The sequence below is a fragment of the Phoca vitulina genome, unplaced genomic scaffold (genome assembly GCF_004348235.1).
Source record: "Phoca vitulina isolate PV1807 unplaced genomic scaffold, GSC_HSeal_1.0 scaffold85, whole genome shotgun sequence".
Taxonomy (NCBI): Eukaryota; Metazoa; Chordata; class Mammalia; order Carnivora; family Phocidae; genus Phoca; species Phoca vitulina.
In genome coordinates this window covers 2480519-2498274 of record NW_022589788.1, presented here as the reverse complement: position 1 = coordinate 2498274, position 17756 = coordinate 2480519, and the positions used below count along the sequence as shown (strand labels likewise).

The 17756-nt window shown below is 53.3% G+C and overlaps 1 protein-coding gene across 1 annotated transcript in view; it reads left to right on the top strand.

Moving 5' to 3' along the window:
* The window catches only part of MFSD10 (major facilitator superfamily domain containing 10), a 631579-nt gene that overhangs the window by 133956 nt on the left and 479867 nt on the right, over positions 1-17756 (top strand). The window lies entirely within an intron of this gene.

Genomic DNA, 17756 nt, shown 5'->3' with positions numbered 1-17756 from the left:
GACTACGGACCCTGAGGAAGAGCCAGTGCAACCCCTAGATGGGAACGCAGCATGCGAAGGGCTTCCCGCACCGTCTCAAATGGTCCTCCCAGGAACCGTGGCCCCACAGCTCTGCGGGAACTTTCTATGTGTCCAGGGAAAAGCATCCTGTTCAAATATGAGCGACAAACAGCACACCCTCCTCGTCTCAGAGGAGCTCTGTTGCGGTCCCCCTTCTGAGCTCCAAGTCATGCTGGCATCTTCCATTAGGAGTTCCACTGGCTCATGGCAACACTTGTCGGGTGAGCTTTCTGCATCCCTACGGAGACAGCCCTCCTTTGCAAAGTGGAGGGCATGCTCATTTTGTGGCACAGGACGGAGTGCTCGAACACCAAAGGCCACGCGATCACCCAGATTGTGACCGGTCAGAACAACTGTGTAAACTATCACTCAAGGAAGTTTCTTGAGATAAAGGAAGACGTGCACGGATGCGTGGAAGTACTTGCCCTGTTCTTGGGCAGGTGGGCCCAGAATGGTCAACAGATGAACAGAGCCTAGTAAAACCGTCCCGGAGAGATCCACCCCCGCCGCTGACTCAGGCAGTGAGCCCTGGCGCCGGCCCGCCCACCTGCTGCAGCGCGGGGATCCCGGGGGGGCTGCGCCGGAACAGAGCGCAGGGCTCCCGCCAGGCAAACTCACGGCCAGAGAAGCCAATGACTGGAGAGCCGAGGACTCGGGCGAGATGGGGGGATTCATGTATTCTGGGCGCCGCGGCGGGGAGGTGGCGGGCTTGAGCCTTAACACCCAACCTCGGAGCCGGCAAGATGGACTCTAGAGTGTTCTAGGGAGAGGTCCGGGGCACATGCGGGAGAGCAGGCAGGGCGTGCGTGGTCACGGCTGGGGCCGCGTGTGCTCTGCCTGTGACCGTGGGCAGGGAGGGACGTGGCACGCGTGGTGTTCGAGGCATGCCGTCACTATCTGAGCTTCTCTGGTCGGGCGCTGGAATGTTCCAGCTCAATACAAAACAACCGCTGGGGTATAGAGCTGGGCAAGGGGGCTCGCTGACAAAACTCCAGGACTCGTACGGTAAAGAAACAACCCTCGGGGCAGCCAGACAAGAAGGCCAGGTATTCTATAAAGGACGGAAAACCAGCTGGAAATCAGACTTCTCAGCAGTCACATCGGTGCCAGAAAAAATGAGAACAGCACTCAGAAGGTACTTGCGGGTTGAACTGTACCCCCCCCCCCAAAATATATATTGAAGTCCCAGCCCTCCGGACCTGGGAACACGACGCTATTTGGAAATAGGGTCCTCACAGCCAGAGAGGGGTTAAGACGGGGTCATGTGCGATTAGGGCCCGTCCTGATGCAGTATGAACGGACAGTGTCCTCAGAAGAGGGGAAGACGCAGACGCGGGAGAGCGCCCCGTGAGGACGGCCGCAGAGGTGGCAGGGCCGGGGCCGCGCCAGGAGACGCCAAGGATGGCCTGCAGCACTTGGCCACGGCAGGCCCCAGGACACCAGGCCGGTCGTCGGGGGAAGAAAGTGCAAGCCGAGGGCTTCCTGGCCAGCTACCAGACCGCTCCGGAGGGGCCGGCGTCAGGAGGTCTGGCGCGGAGGCCTGCTCCTTGGAGTCACCACTGAGAAGGAGCGCTCGCCTCCCAAGCTCCGCAGAGAGGATTCTGGCAAAGGACTGGCTGAGAGCATGAAGAGCAACCGACTGAAGACAGGTAAGACATTACGCAAAGTAGGCATGAGGACAGCGGGCTAGAAACTGCTCGCACGTGCGCGTGGTCCGGCAACACGGTGGCAGCGAAACAAGGCACCGGGGAGACACGGGACCGTGCAGCTGGCCCCTGGCCAGCTCCATGCTAAGAGCCGGGGTCAAAGGACAGCACGCTGACTCCACAGGACGGGGCAGAGCCTGAGAGAGCGGAGGAGGGAGGGCCTCAGGAGACCCTAGCTGGGCGCCTCCCAGCCCCCGCACCCAGACAGACATCCCCAAGCACAGGAGCCCGAGCGGGAGGCCTCTCCCAGGGATGACGGAGCATGCAGAGCGGGACACGCACGGCTGCTGGCGTCCATCCTGCCACAGCAGGAACCCCCTCCCCACTTTAATCCTGGGCTCTGCCCCAATCGCTCTCCTGAGTAATGTCTCAGACACATGGCCTCGGAGGGGGGTGGGCCACAGGAGCTGAAGGGACTGGGACGGCCCCCCCAGGACCCCAGCATGGAAAGACCCCTCCCTCACAAGCTCAGGGTCCTGTGCCCCAAACCAGGTCACCACTGCCCATAGACTGGCTTTCTCAGCTGAGGGTTTGAGGACCCAGTGTAGCCATTTCTTCCTTGGAGCAGGGCAGCGAAGGGCCCTGGGGTTCACAGAGCAGTGGTGGGTTTCAGGATCTGAGACTATCGCTCATGGCACGCGTGGGGCCATGCACGTTCCTCCAGGGACCACCGTGGTTCCCAGACCGGCTGCCATAGCCACCACCCCGGGAATCCTTGGCGACAGGGGCCGTGGAGAGGAGACACAGAAGCAAGGTCACCTTTCCAGCCTCTGATCTGAGACACACCCAGAAGTCACTGGCTGCTTGGACAGCTGAGATTTTCCGTCTGGGGAAAGAGGGTGGTCAGGTGGACCCTCGAGGCAGCCCTGCGGGGACGAGGCCTGGCCTGGGCTGAGAGGTGGGGCTCCGGGCGGCTCCTGGAACTCAACCGGCGCTCAGGGGAAAGGCCCCACCATAGCGTTTGCCACTGTCCCGCCGTGGCTGATCGCAAGCCACCAGCGTGCCCCTGCACACGACCGCTTTGAGCCTGTTTATAGTCAACGGTGGGAAGCGAAAAACCACCCTACAGAAATGTGTGTATCACTGGTTCATTACCCATTTATGCCCGCCTTGTCTGGCTCCCAGCACCAGGCTCCAGAAGCCGACCCGAGCCGTCCACTGCACGAGAGCCTGGGCAGCGAGCACAGCAGCCGCGGGGCCCCACAGCACGGGGCCTGCCCTGGCCGCCCCGCCCTGCCCAAACCACTGCCCTCGGACCCCTCTGGGCTTCCCTCCCCGGCTGGGGTGGCTCCCAGGTCACGGGAAGGGCACAGCCGGGAGTAGGCAGGGTCCCCACGCACCTGGGGAGCGGCCCCGGTGATGCCCGGGAGCCTCCGCCTACCCGCAGCTGCAGGTTTTCCCGTCCCTGTCCCTCCCTGGCCCTGAGCAACTCTGGCTGGTCCGCCCCGCCTGCCCAGAGCCACCCCGCCCCTGGGGACACCTCACGTGGTGTGGCCCAGACAGGAGGAGAGCCCAGCCCCCCTGTGCAGGGCTCCAAGAGGTTAAGTCGGGGCCCAGGCTGCACAGACCGGATGAGGGCAGCAGGGAACTGAGCTCACACCCGCTCGGTCTCACAGATGCCCGCCCAGCCCTGTGCCCAAGGGCCGCGCAGCGTCCAGGACACCAACCCCCGCCCCAGGCGGCCAGGCCTGCAGGTTTAGAGCCGGGAAGGAGGCCACATGTCAGCCCCGCCTCAAGTGCTCTGTGGGCCCCAGGGGGACCGGGGGCCGGGGGCGGGGGGTAATGGGGGGCCCGGCCTGACTTGTGCCGCACGCGCATCGGGCTCCCCCACCCGCAGCAGCAGCTCCCGACCTCCCCCGCGCCTGGGTGTTCCACTCAATCACAGCACCCCGGGAAGATGTAAAGAGGCCCCGAGGCCTCATTAGGGTAATTTTCTTTCCAATTAGCTAAGTAATATGTTCTGAGAGATGCAAGCGGCTCTGCCTTGTCAGGGGTCCTGAGTAGGACACTCCTGGGCCAAGCTCAGAGCGGCTCCAGGACCGGGAGCCCAGACTCGGAGGGGCTTGGCAGACCCTGCGGCCGGGAGTGCGCAGGGCGGCAGCGGGCCAGGCTGGTAGGGGGAGGACAGCCCTCCCGCCCCGGCCCATTTTCTCCTTCTGTGAAATGGGGGGAAGTACTTTTCCTTCATAGTTCTCAGAAGCTGAGAGCACAAAGTGAGAACCGTTTGGGAAGGTAGAATTTCCCCACACCCGTGAACCATTCTTTGGCAAAGTAACAGGGATGCCAACCCTGAGCCGTGGTGCTGGCCTGGCCACGGAGGTGGACACAGCCCTCCCGCCTGGGAAGTGGGAGCGAGAACCCTCGCCCCGCCCCACTGCCCTGTCCCCCGCGGGGAGCACCAGCTGCTTCAGGGACCAGCAGACCGTGTGGACGGCCAGGGCGCCTCCAGGTCTCCACCGCCCTGGTGCCCGCAACACCTCCCTCTGCACCAGGGCTTCCCAGCCCCGCGCGGCTGCTGGCCTGGCCCCTGCAGGACGCTGAGCCGGGTCCCTTGCCCCACCCCCAGATGTCTGTGGCCCCACCCGAATGTGATCACCAACTGACCTCCAGACATTGCCAGCTGTCCCCTGGGGCAAAACGGCCCCAGCTGAGCAGCGGCCTCAGGAGCCCAGCTGTCCTTGTCACCGCGCAGACTCCTTCTGCAGCCTGGGCCGTCTCCAGCACCGCTCTGGGCCAGCCTGGCTCCTTACAGCCTGGGTCCAGCTGGTCCAGAGCGGTGCCAACACTTAGCAAGGGCTCGGCAAGGGAGGAAGGGAGGAGAGGGAGGGAGAGAGAGAGGAGAGGGAAGGAGGGAAGCCCCCCGGGGCTGGGAGCGGGGGCAGCCCGCCTCACGCTGACAGGGCAGGGGGCTCCCCTGGGTTGAGGGCTCTCCGGATGCCCCGTGCTAGCCGAGCACCGTGCTAGCGGCCACCTCCTCGAGGAGGGATTCTAGGGGCCCATCAGCCACCAGGCGCTGCACTGTCCCCATCCCAGCATGACCCAAGGCCTCCTGAGCTCAACAAGGACCACCACTCCCCAGCGTCCCCCTCCCCGCACCGCCCAGCGGGCAGCTCCCGGCGCAGGTGGGCAGGCTGCCTCCCCGGTGCGGCCCTGAAATCTGGGGCTCCCTCTAAAGAGAAGAATACAAACTTACAGAATCAAAACCAGGTATGAAAGTGGACGTGGGTTCAGAGTGAAAAGAAAATTAAGACAACTTCCAAGTCTTAAAAATCTGACAAGCACCACAGACATACAAAATGGGGGGGGGGGGACATATGTTTATTAATTAGCCCCCTGCTCCCCCTCTATAAGACTTCTTCCTGCATTTCTTGGCCACATATTTTTAGTCATGTCTGTGTATGACAATTTTACGTCATGTTCCGTAGAAGGAATAGAAACAGGCACAGAGCTGCCTTTCTTAGAGCTCGGCTGGGGGAAACTTGCTTTTTCTCATTCATGGTTAGGGCTCAGAGAACGCGGCCCCCAGCCCGCCTGGACTCGCTGGGTTCGGTGCGAAGTCTGCTTCTCTGCCGCAGCAGCAGGAGGGATGATCAGCTCCGCTGCAGAGGAGTCCCACTTTTTAAAGGAAGACATGATGGGAGGTGCACACGTGTGACTGCGTTCCGTGCATTCTCGAAGGCGTTTCCATTCTGATCCACCTGCACATTTTCTGCGGGCTGTGGGAACAGCGGGGACGGTGCACGGGAGGGCTCGGCTCTGCACGTTCCTCAGCTCGTTGCCTCCACCGCCCGCATACTGGCCGCGCTGGGCTCGCGGGATGCGTTCCGTCCCATACCCGCCCTTGGCCTGCACCTCCAGGTCACGATGCCTAAGGGGCGTCCTGTGCCCGGGTCTGCGTTTATAAAGGTGACCAAGTGATGACACAGAGGTCCATGCTGCTGACAGATAAGCTCAGTTGTACTCACAGCTCCCTTGACCAGAGAGGCCACACTCCCTGAGGGCCACAGCGGGAGCACCAGGCTTGGGGCCAGGGGAAGGCCTTCGAAGTCTTGACTGGGGTTTCCATGGGAAAGGAAGGGCAGGGCAGGGAAACTGCTTTGGACTGGCTAGGTTAAGTATTTCCAGCAGGCTCTGGGCTTGGGGCTGTCCCCAGCTGCACCTGGCCCCGGGGTGACACTGATTTGGGAAATGTCAGCTTGGGGTGTGTGCGCTGGATAAGGGGGTGGGTCGGAGAACGGGCTCTGGGTCACCAGGGCTGGGGGGACACAGACAAGCTCAGCCTTTAGTTTGCCTGTGTGACTACTGGACCCCAAGTAGACAAATACAGAATGAAGGGAAACAGAACGGTGGGGGTGAGGGGCTGCAGAAGGCATGACTGTGGGAGGAGGGGAGTTTGGGGTGTTCACCCCTCCAGCTCCTCCCTTCTCGGGAGGAACAGTGCTCGCCTTCCCAGACCCCAAGGACTCTCAGGCACCCAGGAAGATCCACACATGCACGCGTTGAAAGACACGACCCCTGTGACCCTCCCCGGAGACACAGAAGAAGCATTCAATAAAACACGAACTCTGTTCGAGCTGCTTAACAAGAGAAGGGAATGCTGTTCGTCTGATGAAGGCTATCTACCAAAAAACCTAGAGCAGCAATCCAAGTTGGTGGGGAAATGCTGAAAGCTCTCCCTTTCAGACTGGCAAGGAGACAGAGATGCCCATCAGCATGGTGGCTCCGCGGCGTCAGCCTGGAGGTGGCAGACGGCACAGCGAAACAATACCAGCTTTGTTCACAGATGGCATGGCTGTGTGTGCAAGGGCGCCCGAAGAGTCTACGGAGAAATGACGATAATTAATAGTGGGTTTAGCAAAGTTGTTAGATCCAAAATCTATGTGCAGGATTCAACTTTATTTCTATACATTAGCAACAACGCAAGAAAAATTAAATTTCCCACGCAGACAGCATAACAACATCAAAAACACCCAAAATCTAGAAGTAATGCACAAGATCACTATCGGGAAAATTATAAAGCGCTACCAGAGACATTAAAGAAGATCTATATAAATGGAGATGCCATGTTGGTGCAGTAGAAAGCTCATTCCAGATGCTCCCCAAATCCATTAAGTCCCCCCAGATTAATTGATAGAACCAAAAACTTCCACCCAGATGCCAACTTAGGTTTTGTGGAACTTAAAATACTGATTCTGAAACCTATATGGAAATACAAATCCACTGCAACAAACATTTACAGCTCCTGGGACTTGGGACACATCGAGAACAAAATCAGCCAAGATCCCGCCTTGCGCGGCTTTCCTTCCAGCAGGGAGGCGCACGAGGGAGGAAGCCTCGGCTTACCCAGTGTGGCACAAGGTGATAAAGGCTCTGGGGAAAGTGAAGAGCAGGGCAGGGGGAGGGGCAGGTGGCCTGCTGGGGGTGCTGGGCAGATGCTGTTTGTAGAACTAGCAGGTGGCCCACAGGGGGCCTCCCTGAAGGTGACTTTTGCAAGACAGAAGAACAGCTCAGAGACAAAGCGAGAGGTGGGAGGACATGCTCCTGCAGATGCCAGGGCACATCATGACCCCTCAGAGCCAAGACGGTGTGGGGTGCTGCAGCGAAGACCAATAAGCAGGCAGGGCACAGGGAAGAGCCCAGAAACCGACCCTTGCCTGGGTGGACACCTGATTCAGGCCACAGTCGCACAACCCGGCGGAGGGGAAAGAACAGGTATCTGCATAAACGGCGCTGGGACAACGGGCTACCTGTGCGAGGGGAAGCGAGACATTGAACTCCCACCGAACACCATCCTCAAAAATCAGTTCCTGCTGGATTAAGGCTCGGCCATAAAAGGCAGAGCATTTAGAAGATCACATACAAGAATGTATTCGTGATCTTGAATTAGGAAAGGATTTCTTAAGACACAAAAAACACTGACGAAGAAAACTATTGATAATCTCAAGTATATTAGACGGTTTGTATATCAAAACACACCATTGAGAGAGTAGAACCAAGCCGTGGGGTAGGAGAAGAACTTTCAACACATTAAACTGATGAAACGCCAGTGTCTACAATATATTAAGAGCTTCGATAAATCAATGGGAAAAGGCAAAAGCACTAGGAGAAAAATAAGCAAGAGACCTTGGGCAGGAACTTCCCGAAGAGGAAATCCTGGCCTGGATGAGGAAGCGCACACCTTGCCTCAAGGCAGGAAATGCAAGTGGAGTCTGCAGGGAGAGGCTGGGGCCGAACCTCGGGGTGGGGACAGCCTGAGGACATCAAGGGCTCGGCTCATCAGTTGTACCCACTTTGCTCGTGGGCATATGGATGCCTTTGACCACCTTGGAAAGACTGTTGACTACGGAAGCTGAAGACATGCAAACCACATGACCCAGCAATTCTGCTCCTGCGTAAATACTCTGAAGAAGTGCAAGCCTATCCACACCTGTTCTTAGCAGCACTTTGACAATCGCCAGAGGTCAGGAGCAAGCCAGATGGCCAACAGACCGGATACAGAAGTGCAGGATATTCCTGCCGCACGATAATATAGGAGGGCCATGAGAGTGCAGGATCAGGAGCTACCCGGAACGTGGATGAGTCGCACCATGACTTCGATGGATGGGGACAAAGGCACCAAGAATACACACAGCACGATTCCATTTATAGAAAGTGCAAACCAAGCCTCATTGTTTAGAGGTGCCGTCAATGTTATAAGACCACAGAGAAGACCAGGGAATGATCCCAGTAAAAAGTAGAATAGAGACTGCTGATTACTGCAAAGGGGAAGGCAGGGCTTTGGGGTGGGGAGGGGGTCGTGGGGGCCAGCAGTGTTCTGCAGCTGACCCGGGCTAGAGTGAGGGCGGGACCTGCCCTGGAGGGCAGTGCTCCAGATGGGGTTCGTGATCACCGGTGCCCCTCGAGGGCTCTCAGAGCGGTCCTGGCAGCCAGGTGTCTCCACTTGGAGATGGAGACCTGAGTCTCAGATGCAAAGCACACTCTTCTAGTACCTGGTCTGGGATCCATACTTCGGGGGGCCGAGTCGCTCCGTCTTGAGACGCCGTAACTGTCTATACCAGCTGGTAACCACTTACAATGACTTGTGTTTTTCCTGCATACCTGCCTAAGATGAGAGCCCCATGAGGGCAGAGACTCCAGTTAATCTGCACTGTGAATGAGCAAACCTCTGGTTTATGGCAAATACCACTGAAACCAGCCTTCGAAACGGGGTGGCGTGGTGCAGGAGGATGTCAAGCAGAATCACCACGATGCACACCCTCATGCCCTGGGTAAGTCCTGGGTAAGATCAGCCGACGTGGGTTCAGATCCTGCCTCTGCACCTTTATAGCTGTTTGATCTCCGACAAACAACCCCTCTCTCTGAACCTTCATTTCCTCACCTGTGAACTGGGGGTGCAGCCCCTTCCCCACAGAACGCTTCCCAGCAGAATGCCAGACACCCACCCTTCCCTCACCACCCACCACAGTCCTCACTGCCTCCCAGGCGGCCCAGTCCCAGGAAGGGATGTGAGCTTCCTGGGATCACACACACGTCCTTCCCAACATCAGTGAGACAAAGCTCCTTGCCCAAATTCCACAGCTCACTGAGATGGGGCCTTGGGTGTGGGCTGCTTGATAAAGCACCTGGTGCCCCAGCAGCAGGGCCCGGGCACCGAGCACAGGCTTGGCCAGAGACCTAGGGGCACGGTGGGCCTGGGTGGGGGGCTCGGCCCACAGCATTTCAACAGCTGCACACAGCCTCGCAAAGCCAGAGTCGCACAAAAGTACCTACATGTGTGTCTCCTTGGGGGAGGCTGGAGTGCGGAGGAGGATGAACTCTTACAAAAATGTCAATTTTTTTAAAGCGTGTTTTCAGTGATTGCTGTTCTGCGCCAAGTTTCAGCCTAGTGGGAGTTTCATGTCAGAATTACAAGTGGGTGTTTAGAGCAGACAAGTTAATTGTCCTTTTGCGGGGTGAGCAGCTGAGCGACGATCTGAGGACCCAGGTGGAGTGCTTCCTGGCCCGGCCAGCGTGGGATGCTCCAGGGAGGGTGAAGGGCAGCGGAGCAGGGACCCCGGGGAACACAGCGCAGGAGTCCCCACATCCCCTCCACAGTGACACTCCTGGGGAAGGGGTCTCCGGGCCAGCCCCCATTCCCTTAGGACCATGATGCCTGAGCAGGCAGAAAGTCTGGGGGCAGGGAAGCCTGGGAAAGAGGCTTAAAGCTGCCTTCTCACTCCCAACCCTCAACCCCAGCCTCCATCAGCCCAACAGATACCACTTGAGTCTCTCGTAGGCCTCTTCTGGATCTGAAGTGGGTATGAGAGACTCACCATCCATTCCTTTTTCCCATCATCCCCACAGACTTTGTGGCACCTAGTTTTTGAGAAAAGGCAGCGTATTCTAGGACCATACTGGGAACAAGGGAGGAATTCATCACTCATCTTTTCACCCAACCATCCATCCATCCATCATCTGTCCTTCCACCTATTTATCCATATCCAACCAACCATCATCCACCATTCACCATCTACCACACTTCCATCCATCCATCCATCCATCATCTGTCCTTCCATCTATTTATCTATATCCATGCGTCCATCATCCACTATTCACCAACTACTACACTTCCATCCATCCATCCATCCATCCGTCCATCCATCCATCATCTGTCCTTCCATCTATTTATCCATATCCATCCAGCCATGATCCACCATCCACCATCTACCCACACTTCCATCCATCCATCCATCATCCACCATCCACCATCTATCCACATTTCCATCCGTCCATCCCTCCATCCATCATCTGTCCTTCCATCTATTTATCCATATCCATCCATCTGTCCATCCATCCATCCATCATGTCTTTCCATCTATTTATCCATATCCATCCATCTGTCCATCCATCATCTGTCCTTCCATCTATTTATCCATATCCATCCATCCATCATCCACCATCTACCCACACTTCCATCCATCCATCTGTCCATCCATCATCTCCACAAACTTTCACTGAGCACCAACTCTGGGCAACAGGAGATAGAGATGTAGGAAACACAGTTCCCACTCTCAGAGCACACAGTCCAAAGGGAAGAGGACTCACACACAAGCACAAGACAAAGATGCAGATAGTGGCCAGCCTACAGTCCACTTCCTGGGGGCACAACTGGGGGCATTGGTCTGAGGAAGAGAAGACGTAAGGAATTGGAAGCTGTTGCCCATCATGTTGGATGCCCACCATGACGGCTGGCGGGGGAGAGGGAGGACAAAGTGGGTGATGAGCAGTAAACATGCAGTAAAGTCAGTGGATGGGAAGATTGGCGTGCAGTAAGTCCCAGCACTTGCAGCTTTTGAGACAGGGCATGGAGGAAGTCAGCCGGACAGAGACAAGGTGGTGACTGCTGAGTGGGTGCCTAAGACTGTTTAGGGAGCTGGGAGAATTCCCAGTCACAGGTCACAATGCCTGTTGTGTGGCCATGAGAGTGGGTGGCTGGCCTAGGTTGGAGGTCCAGATCATCAGAGGAGAGCAGGCCAGGGTTGTGGAGGGGTCACCCACCTGGAGATGGAAATCACCAAGGACTGGAAGGGGAGAAGTGTTAGAGAGAGGGATGCTGTTTTTGAAGGACCAGGGAGCACCCCTTTTCAGTTAGAGCAAGGTCAAGACAAAGGGTTTAGGAAAAGGGGATGTTGCTAATGGCTCGTCATCGGTTCAAGAGGGCACTGGGGGAGGGTTTTGGGGGGTTAAGGAGTGGTGGGAGAAGGGGTCAGAGAAGGGGTTATACAGAGCTATAGGACAAGAATGGCCTGGAGACTTAAACTTGACAGAGAAGGAGCATACCCAGATTAGTCCTAAAGTCTGTAGCGGCAGATGGTGGTGGGAAGCAGTGAAGGTCATGGGTTTTGCCCAGAGACGTCACTCACTCCTGCCGGGAGCCAGCTGAGGGTGACCTTACCACCAGGCCCCTCCTGGAGTCCTGCAATTTGTTTTGCTCAGAGAGACATCCTGCAAGAAGCTGCCCCTGCTTTAGCAGGTGATGCATTCAGCCTGCATGCAGCCTCTTCCTACAGCCCTGGAAAGCGTTGCTGTCCATCCTCCTGAAAGCCGAGGGCCCTCGCTTCAGGCTCCCCAGCACCGTGTTTGTCTCTGTGTACACACACACACACCCTCACCCCAGGCAGGCAGGGACCTCTACTGCACGTGGAGTCCTCAGCGTCCAGCATGGGCCAGGCCAGGCGTGGCAGGACCAGGCATGGCGCAGTGAACTGAGTTGAGGAGGAAGAAGTTGGCAGTTGCTGAAAACAATGTTCAGCCCTGAAAGAGGAGGACAGAAGATGAGGGACCCTGCTGTGTGCCAGGCCCTGGACTGAGTACATTCACTCATCAAAATGGAGATTTCTTACTTTGATATATGTAATGCACACAGAGGAACGTGGAAAATGTGTCTGCACAGCTTGAAGAGCAATGACAGGACAGACACCTGTGCATGCCGCACCCAGGTTAAGGAGCACAACACAGCCCGTGAGGGGGAGCTCCATGCCCACCTCCATCACGCGCTCCCTTCCTCCGGCCCAGATAACCACCATCCCAACTTCTAGTCATCCCCTTGCATTTCCTGATGGTTTAGTCAACTATGTAGGATCCCTATGTCAGATATCACCTTGCTCTGGAGCATGGACAGCTTGTGCCAGTGGGGCTTGTAAGAAAAGGGTGGTTTTGTTGCTATAAGATAAAGTTTTGCAAGAGAAGGCTTTGGCTCTACTGTGGCTTCTCTCTCCCTGTGAGTTTTAAGAGCTCTATCTGGAGATACCAGGGAGCAAGGGAGAAACAGGGTTTGTCACCACGGGGGCACCTTCAGGCTCTGTTGAGGACCAGGTACCAAATGACCAACAGGAATCAGTTCTTGGAGGATGGGCCACCTGGACTGTCTCCACCTAAGCCCACCAAGAGCTAACCACAGCCCCAGGAGCAGGGTGGAGGGACACATGTACATGGGGTGAAATGGATTACCTCTGTGTCCCAGATATCAAGACACGGGCAGAAGAGCAGGGACTGGGGAACACAATGACAAGTCCAGCTGAGAATTTGGGCCAGCCCACCTCGGCAGTCTGTCTATAGATTTAAACCTGTGCACGAACGGTAATGACAGCATTTGACCTGTCTCTTGAATCACGCTGCTCCAATGGGACCTCGTTTCCCTCTGCGTCTGGTCATCCCCCCTTCATCCTCCTCTTGGCTGGGGGGGCTCCTTTCCATCCCTCCCACATGCACCCTGCATTGGGCCTCATATCCTTGTCTTCCTCTTCTTGCTTTATGTTCTTACTTTGGTGGAGCATTTGTATGTCTGGAATATCTTTATTAAGAGAGTCTCATTGGGTACTTGCATACTTTCTTGATAGTTTGGCCGGGTATAGAATTCTAGGTTGAAGGTCATTATCCTCTGGCATTTTGAGTTCTCACTACAAGTGTTGCTATTGAAGCATCTGTAGGTATTTTATACCCTGTTTGCTGATTTTTCTCCTCAAACACTTATAAAATCTGATTTTCGCCTCCAGGGTCCTGAAATGTCACACCAATCTGCCTCGGTGGGGGTCTATTTTTATTCATTGTGAGCGTCACTTGACAGGTCCTTTCAACCTGGCAACTTCTGTCCTTTGGATCCAGAAATTTGTCTTATTTCTTTGATAATTCTATCGCTCCTCATTTTCTCACCCTTTCTTTCCGAAACTCCTGTTAATCAAGCAATAGGTCTCCTGAGTTGGAAATCTAGGGTTTTTTTTTCTTGTCTATTCTTTTCGTATCTGTCATCTCTTCATTGCTTCAATCTGCTTTATCAGAGATTTCCTCAATATTATTTTCCTATAATCTGCTTGGGTTTTCATATCAGCTATCATGTTTGTAGTTTCCAATAGCTCCTTTTGTTCTCTGAATTATACATTTTCCTTCCATAATATCATATATTGTATGTAATTTTGTACTTATGTGTGTGCAAGCATGTGTATGTTCCATGGATCTTCTAACACCTTCTCTTATCTCTGTGAGGATAATAATAGTCATGTTTCCCCTTTTCTTCTCCTTGTGTGGTTTTTGTTTTCTCCTAGTTGCCTTTTTGTTGTTATTGCCTATTTGTTTTAGTCTCTCTTTCTCTGTGTGTCTCTGTCTCTGTCTCTCTTTCTCTCTCTTCCACATTAGGAGCTGTCCTTACATTTTTAAGAATCCTTAGCTGACTTTCCATGATAAGGAATGGGGATTTAAGAGCTGATTGGAAGCCCTGCACACCCACATGGTGTTTGTTGATGTAGGGCCTCACCATAGAGTGATCTTGGTGGGCCCTTGTTGGGTTGCTCCTGCTGTCAACATCATGGTTCTTTCCTACTGAGATGGTCTGATTCAACAGAAATGTTTCTTCTAATCTCCCGTCTGGAGACTGAGGACCCAGCTATCAGTGTTCTGAGAGCTGAGCAGGGAAAGAATACTGGAGGTCTCTACAGTTAGCATTCAGGATGATTCAATCCCCTGTGTGTGTGCGTGCGTGTGTGTTTTGTCTTAAGATAAACTTTACACATAATGAAATCACGGATCTTAAACATACGATGTAATGACTTTTCACAAATATATATACCCCTCTAACCAATATTTCAATCAAAATATCAAACATTTTCTTCACTCCAGAAAGTTCTCTCATGCTTCCTTCCAGTTAATCACCAACTCCCCCCACGCCCCCGGCCACCCCACCATAGGCAACTAATGTTCTGATACCTAGTGTCAGAGATTATTTTTGCCTGATCTTGAACTTCAGAAAATGCAGTTATATACACTGTTCTCTTTTGGTTTTGGCTTACTGAACTCCTCATAGTGATAAGACTTGTCCACATTGTGTGTAGCAGTTCATTTTTTGATGGGTTTTTTTCTTTTTGCTGAGTAGCGTTCCTTTGTATACATACACCACAATTTGTTACCCATTTTCCAGTTGTTGGGCCCTTGAGTTGTTTAAAATCTTTGTCTATTATGAATAAAGCTGCCAAAACATTCTTGTTCAGTCTTTTTATAGATACATGTTTTAATTTATCTTGGGCAACCTAGGAGTGGAATCGCTGGGTTTGAAAGAAGATGTCCACCACCTCCATTCTGACCTTGGTCAGTACTTTCTAACTGATACATTCTTCTTTCCAGTTCACCTCTTAATTCAGGCAGAAGACTGGGGAGTGGATGGGGAAGGGGGGGAAGCATCTGTGATGGGAACTTCAACTAGCCCTCAAGCAATAGCAGCTGCCCTGAGCAAGCAAGACCCCCCCTCCCACCATTGGCCCCAAGACAATGATCACCCTGACTTTCACTGCCCACCTGCACGGACCCGCCAGTCTTGGTCCCACATTTTCTTCATATAAACCTGGACATATTTTCCACCCTTTGGAGATAGTCTGAGATGTTAGTCCACTATCTTCCAGGTGTCAGCCTCACTGAAATAAATCCCTTTCCTGTTTCACCACCGCTCCATCTCTCTGCCTGTGGATTTTGTCAGCGACGAGTGGCCAAACCTGGTCTGTCTGGGATCCCCAGAGCCAGATGCTCATGCACCCCTGCACCCCGGTTGCAGGTTCATAGAATTGAACCCATTGGATCAGGTCATAGAATAGGTGTTTCTTGAATTGTGTAAGAAACTGACAAAGGATCTCGCCAAGTGGTTGAGCATTTTACACTCCCACCAGTGAAGTGTGAGAGTTTCAGTGGCTTCATATTGTTCCCAACATATGACATTGTGAACCTAATTAATTTTGGCTATTCTACTGGGCATGAGGTAATGTGCTGAATATTGATGATCATGGTGGACATCCCTGCATTCTTTCAAGTGCTCAACATTTCCCCATTAAGTACAATGTAAGTTGAACATTTTGTGTAGATGCCCTTTATTCAATTGAGAAAGTCCCCTTCTAGTGCTAGCTGGCTGAATGATTTTTATCACAAATGGGTGTTGGATTTGTCAAGTGCTTCAACTACACTTATTTGTGAATGATATGCATTGTTCTTTCTCTTTTATTCTATTAATAAAGAGAATTACATAAATCCATTTCCAAATACGAAGCCAAACTTATTTATATATTGCGGAATTCTATTTGCTAATATTTTGTTATGGATTTTTGTGTCTGTGTTTGATGAGGGAGCAGAATGCTAGCTGAGGACAAAGCATAAGCTGACACCCTGCAGCCTCCCCCAACACCCCACTCCTGGGTGGGACATGTGTGATATTCTTCCAGGAAGCTCCCAACTGTCTTTCTTTGTTTGTTTGTTTTTTAAAGATTTTATTTATTTATTTGACAGAGAGAGACACAGCGAGGGAGGGAACACAAGCAGGGGGAGTGGGAGAGGGAGAAGCAGGTTTCCCGCAGAGCAGGGAGCCGGATGCGGGACTCGATCCCAGGACCCTGGGATCATGACCTGAGCCAAAGGCAGACGCTCAACGGCTGAGCCACCCAGGCGCCCAGCTCCCAACTATCTTAATGTTATTGCTTTACTAGAGGGAAAAACAACCTTAACTGGACAATGGCAAGGCCTCCAGTATCCTGTGAGTCTTTAACATATGAAAATCCTTTTGAAAACCTCCCTTTTCCTTACCTCCCAAGTATATAATCAGCTACCCCTCACAAGGCCAGTGTAGCAGCTCTTTCTGCCCAGGGGTCCCGTCCCCATGCTTTAATAAAACCACCATTTTGCACCAAAGACATCTCAAGAATTCTTTCTTGGTCATTGGCTCCAGACCCCACCCCACCAAACCTCACCTATAGTCCAAAACCACATCAATGTGATTGCTTCTAGGCAATAGAACATGAGCAAAAGTGATACGATGCCCAGCTCTCCAACCACCTCCGCTCTGAGATCCTCAATGCTCTCTCCCCTTGTGCCGGTGGGAAGCAATCTTGGAAATTCTGTGTTGAAGATGGGACGGTCCAGGTCCCTGTATCACAACCCAGAGGACAATTGCCTGTTGATCAGTCTTGAACAGGGAAAAGAATAAACATTGATCCTCTTGGGGTCTTTATGCATGTATTAGGTAACTAATAAACAGGATAGGTGCGTTAAATGATGTAGGAAAGATGTTAGGGTTCGTAGCCAATGGCCAAGAAAGAATTCGTGAGACATCTTTGGTGCAAAATGGTGGTTTTATTAAAATTAAATTAATTTATTAAAAATATTATTATAATATTAAATATTTTACATTCATTTATTATTTTCCCGAGGGCAGGAAAAGCTGCACTGGGGTCATGAGGCGTGGCCCATTAAGTTGGGAGAGGATTAGGGATAGTGTAAGTCTCTAAGGAATTTTGGAAGCAAGGTTTCCAGGACCTTGAGGGAGCTAGCTATTGTTGGGAAAAAGTCACTAATCACCATCAAATAAAACCTAGTCATGAGACCCTTCAGATGTGTATCAGTGGGTCATACGCTTGGGGGATGATTGCCAACACGTATCTAGGAGATAGAGATAAAGAAAGTTTCCAAAGGAATTTTTATATGTTAAAAGCAGACTCACAGGATCCTGGGGGTCAGCCTAAGATTGCCCTAGCAAAGTATCCACATCAAGGCGGCTGAGCTCCTAGAGGAATGTCACTCTGCGTGTTTCAAGGACTTGTCAGCCGGTTTTAGGTAGTAAGGAAATTGAATTTTTCTTTTGCCTTTGTTCCCCACTTCATTCAATACTAACAGCTGGGCCCCTGGAACCTGTGCTCTAGATAGACTGGAGTACTGGGACTGAAGTTAACCTTTGCCTGAAACAACTAAACAACCAGACAAAACACATGAAACAATGGCTCTCAAGATCCTGGGGTCAGGCAGGAAGGAGGGCAAAGCCCTCCTCCATTCCAGGTACTTTAAACCCTCTGGACAACACAGGGCACAATTTTAAAGTAAGTACTGCTTCCTCCCAAGAGGCCCAGGTATTTTCCACCCCCTTCCTTTGTCCCCATCTTCCCTCCTATCCCAATGCCCCCTCTTCCAGGCACAATCGGCCGCCCCGGG